Source organism: Tachyglossus aculeatus, chromosome 12, assembly GCF_015852505.1.
Source record: "Tachyglossus aculeatus isolate mTacAcu1 chromosome 12, mTacAcu1.pri, whole genome shotgun sequence".
NCBI classification, from domain to species: domain Eukaryota; kingdom Metazoa; phylum Chordata; class Mammalia; order Monotremata; family Tachyglossidae; genus Tachyglossus; species Tachyglossus aculeatus.
In genome coordinates this window covers 31,878,680-31,883,675 of record NC_052077.1, presented here as the reverse complement: position 1 = coordinate 31,883,675, position 4,996 = coordinate 31,878,680, and positions in this window count along the sequence as shown.

The window sequence follows — 4,996 nt, the reverse complement described above, 5'->3', positions numbered from 1 at the left end:
GGCTGGATACAAGCTAATCAGGTTGGAAACATCCCTGTCCCACATGGAACTCACAGTTTGTCTTAAGACTCACTGTTACACATGACGTAAGTGAGACACAGAAGAGTTGTGACTTGCTCAAAGATGCACAGCAGACCCAGACTGAGCTCCCTTTTTCCTCTCCTCCTCCCCATCCCCCCCAACTACCTCCTTCCCCTCCCCACAGCACCTGTATGTATATTTGTACAGATTTATTACTCTATTTATTTTACTTGTACATATTTACTACTTATTTTCTTAATGATGTGCATATAGTTTTAATTCTATTTGTTCTGAAGATTTTGACACCTGTCTACATGTTTTGTTTTGTTGTCTGTCTCCCCCTCCTACACTGTGAGCCCATTGTTGGGTAGGGACCGTCTCTATATTTTGCTGAGTTGTACTTCCCAAGTGCTTAGTACAGTGCTCTTCACACAGTCAGTGCTCAATAAATATGAATGAATGAATGGTGGGTCAGGATTAGAACCCAGGTGCTACTCACTCTGTTTCATGTTCTATCTCTTAGGCCATTATGGCCTGGTGTAAAGAACGTAGGTTTGAGAGTCCTAGGTCTTCTGTTGTCTGCTGTGCAACCTTGGGCAAAATCACTTAGCTCATCTATAAAATGGGGGTTTGAGACTTGTTCTCTCTCCCCCTTAGATGTTGAGACAAGGACTTTCTTGTCTGATTATTTTGTATTTTATAGCTACCAAGTAAAAACCTGGCATAGGAAGCAAGTACCACTTTCATTATTATTATTATTAAGTACAGACTCTAAATTCATTATGGGCAGGGATCATCTTGTACTTTCCCAAGCGCTTAGTAGTGTTCTGCACACAAGTGCTCAATAAATATCATTATTATGTGCCTTCTTATTGTGCCTCAATCTCCCCTGTCTCGCCACTGACCCCTGGGCTATGTCATTCCTTCATTCATTCAACTGTATTGAGTGCTTACTGTGTGCAGAGTGCTTGGAAAGTACAATTCAACAACAGAGACAATCCCTGCCCACAACGGGCTCACAGTATATCATAATATAAAATATAAAATATCATTATTATTTACTCCCTTTTCTCCACTCCTATTTTCTTACTGCTCCTCCTGTCATTATAGACAGTCCTTGTAAAGAACGACATTGTGCATTCCTCTTGCTAGAAATCTCTACAAGGCTTCTTGTTTATTTTTGAATCACAGAATTCCAGTAAGCACTGGTTTTTCAAGACATAAAATTGGCCCAGAAAAACTGGACCAGGCCTTGGCAAGGCATATATTTTCACTTGCCCTGATCCCCCCAAATCAAATATCAGGTCACCTTTAATGTGGTTGACCTAACTTTTCCTTAGTGATCACTTTAATAGACCGTTATGGTCTGATCGTCCATGAGCACACCCAGCCTTCAGAACCTAGATCTTCACATGTGATAGCATGTTTGCCAAATTCTATATTTGGGTTGTGTTTAATTTGAAATAGATTTTGAAAAATGCCTTGTACACTCCTATTATAATTATAGGGGTTATTATTATAGTAATAATGGTATTTTTTAAGTGATTACTATGTGCCAAGCATTGTAATGAGCAACTATGTGATAACCAGGCTGGACATAGAACCTGTTCCACAGCCTTAGATTGTGAGCCCCATGAGGGACAAGGACGACTCCTTTTAATTATCTTTTATCAACCCTAGCACTTAGTATAATGCTTGGCACAGAGTGTTTAACAAGTACCACTAATTATTATTATTACTATCATTATTACATGGGGCTCACAGTCTGAGTAGGAAACAATCCTTGTTATCACTTGGCAGCCCATTACTTATATTTAATGTGTGTGATACAGTCAGAGCTCAATAAACATGACCTTTATTTGTATTTTTAGCTACTGAAACATTTTTTCCCCTTTAAAGGAATGACTCTACTTATTTTCCAATTCTCTCCAACAGCAAATCAAAAGTTGACTTCCAGTCTGCTACTGTTGTCTTAAAAAAAAAACCCAACAAAATTAATCACATTGTAGAAATAACATTGCTAAGCTCTGTAGGAAAGTCATTAGTTTCAGTAAGTCAGGTGGCTACAAATCCCTTTTTTTCCCTTTTTCTTTTTTGTCTTGAATTCGTGAATGGGCCTGAGGGAATGTAGTGGGATATAATATCCTCCTGAATTTGAGGTTGCTATCACCTAGATTGCTTCAGAGTGGAGAGCAATTGTGTATTCAATCTGACACTCTGCCATTGCGAAGTCAGAATGACTACCTTCATGGATACTGGAAGAGTTGTTGAAAAAGCTAAGGCTAGAACTATTAAAGGTCAGTCGTATATCTTTGGCATGGCCTTGAATTAGAAATGGGTTTTGCTTAATTAGAGGAAGTGCAGTTTATTGTAAATCAGACGGAAGATGTAGATCCAACAGATAGCAAAACCAAGTTCATGACTACACTTATTTTGGATCCAATTTTACTCAGAAACAAAGTCCCCATTTTATTGAACTCAAAAGAATACCCTTTAGATTTAAGTGATTTATTCTTAAGGAAAATGGTGTCATCTAGTCTGGAAAAAAACTACTGAAAGGGAAGTTCAAGTATATTAAAGGAGTTAGGCAATTTGAAGATATTTTTCTTTTTTTTTTCTTTTTTTTTTTTTAGTAGATGTGCTCTCCTGTGGTGTTCAGATTTTGACCCTCGCTGGAGGCAGGAGACTGGACCTGATAGCTGCTTTCATTCATTCATTCGATCATATTTATTGAGTGCTTACTGTGTGCAGAGCGCTGTACTAAGCACTTGTGAAAGTACAATGCAGCAATAGAGACGGAAAATCCCTGCTCACAACAAGCTCACAGTCGAAAGCGGGGGGGAGACAGACGTCAGTACAAGTAAACAGACATTAATATAAATAAATAACACACATTACAGATATATACATAGGTGCTGTGGGGTGGGGAGAAGGGGGAAGAGCAAAGGGAGCGAGTCACAGTGATGTGGAGGATGAGGAAAAATGGGGCTTACTCTGGGAAAGCTTCTTAGAGGAGACCTGCCTTCAGTAAAACTTTGAAGAGGGGAGAGTAATTGGCAGTTGTGAGGAGGGATGGAGTTCCAGGGCAGAGGTAGGATGTGGGCTAGGGGTTGGCGGTGAGACAGGCAAGATCAAGGCACAGTGAGAAGGCTAGCACCAGAGGAGCAAAGTGTGCAGGCTGGGTTGTAGAATGAGAGAAGGGAAGTGAGGTAAGAGGGGGTAAGGTGGTGGAGAGCTTTAAAGCCAATGGTGATGAGTTTTTATTTGATATGGAGGTGGATAGGCAATCACTGGAGACTATTGAGGAGGGGGCGTCACATGCCCTGAACGTTTCTGTAGAAAGAAAATACAGGCAGCGAAGTAAAGTATGAACTGGAGTGGGGAGAGGCAGGAGGTTGGGCTGATGCAGTAATCTAGGTGGGATAGGAAGAGCGATTGTACTAACATGGTACTGGTTTGGTTGGAGAGGAAAGGGCTGATTTTAGTGCTATTGTGAAGGTGAAGCCAAGAGGGTTTGGTGATGGATTGGATAGGTGGGTTGAATGGGAGAGCAGAGTCAAGGAAGATGCCAAGGTTATGGACTTGTTTGGGAGGGAGGGCTTTTGGGGGGTGGGGGAGATGTGGGCATGTTTGAAGGCAGTTCAACGTTCATTGAACGGTTGAACATGGCTGTTAAGGAGGGAAGGGGAGAAAGCATTTACAAGAGGTGAAGGAACAGGGTCTGATGCGCATGTGGAGAGGGTGGCATTTAATAATAATAATAATAATGGCATTTGTTAAATGCTTACCATGTGCAAAGCACTGTACTCAGCGCTGGGGAGGATACAAGGTGATTAGGTTGTCTCATGTGGGGCTCACAGTCGTAATCCCCATTTTACCGATTCATTCATTCAATCATATTTATTGAGCGCTTACTGTGTGCAGAGCACTGTACTAAGCTTTTGGGAAGTACAAGTTGGCAACAAATAGAGATGGTCCCTACACAACAGCGGGCTCGCAGTCTAGAAGGGGGAGACAGACAACAAAACAAAGCATATTAACAAAATAAACTGAATAGAATAGTGAATATATACAAGTAAAATAAATAGAGTGATAAATCTGTACAAACATATATACAGGTGCTGTGGGGAGGGGAAGGAGGGAAGGCGGGGGATGGGGAGGAGGGGGAGAGGAAGATGGCTCTGTCTGGGAGGTAACTGAGGCTCAGAGAAGTTAAGTGACTAGCCCAAGGTCACTCAGCAGACATGTGGCAGAGTGGAGATTCAAACCCATGATCTCTGACTCTAAAGCCCGTGCTCTTTCCACTGAGCCATGCTGCTTCTGTAATAATGATAGCATTTATTAAGCACTTAGTGTGCAAAGCACCATTCTAAGCACTGTGGAGGTTACAAGGTGATCAGGTTGTCCCACGGGGGCCTCCCAGTTTCATCCCCATTTTACAGATGAGGGAACTGAGGCCCAGAGTAGTGAAGTGACTTGCCCAAAGTCACACAGCTGGCAATTGGCAGAGCTGGGATTTGAACCCCTGACCTCGGACTCCAAAGAAAAATCAGGAGATCTCTGGAGATACTGCTGGAAAGGATGGGAGAGTTGAAGAGGGGGCCCAGAAGAGGAGGAGGAATTGAAGGGGGGAGGGGTGATTGGGGGGAGCTCACACCTGATGGTGTTAATTTTCTTAATAAAGTAGATGGCCAAATCACTGGGAGCAAGGGATGGGGGGAGGCAGGGTGACAGGGGGCCCGAGGAGGGAGTTAAATGTCTGGAACAACTGGCGAGGGTGATGGGCATCAAGAAGGGAAGATAAATTGTTTTACGTCAGAGGAGAGGGCAGAATTAAGGCATGAAAGGATAAACTTGAAGTGAGCAAGTTGGACTGATGTTTAGATTCCCGCCAGCAGCATTCTGCAGTTCGAGCATAAGAGTGAAGGAGGTGGATAATGCAGGTGATCCAGGGCTGTGTGTTTAGTGGTATGAG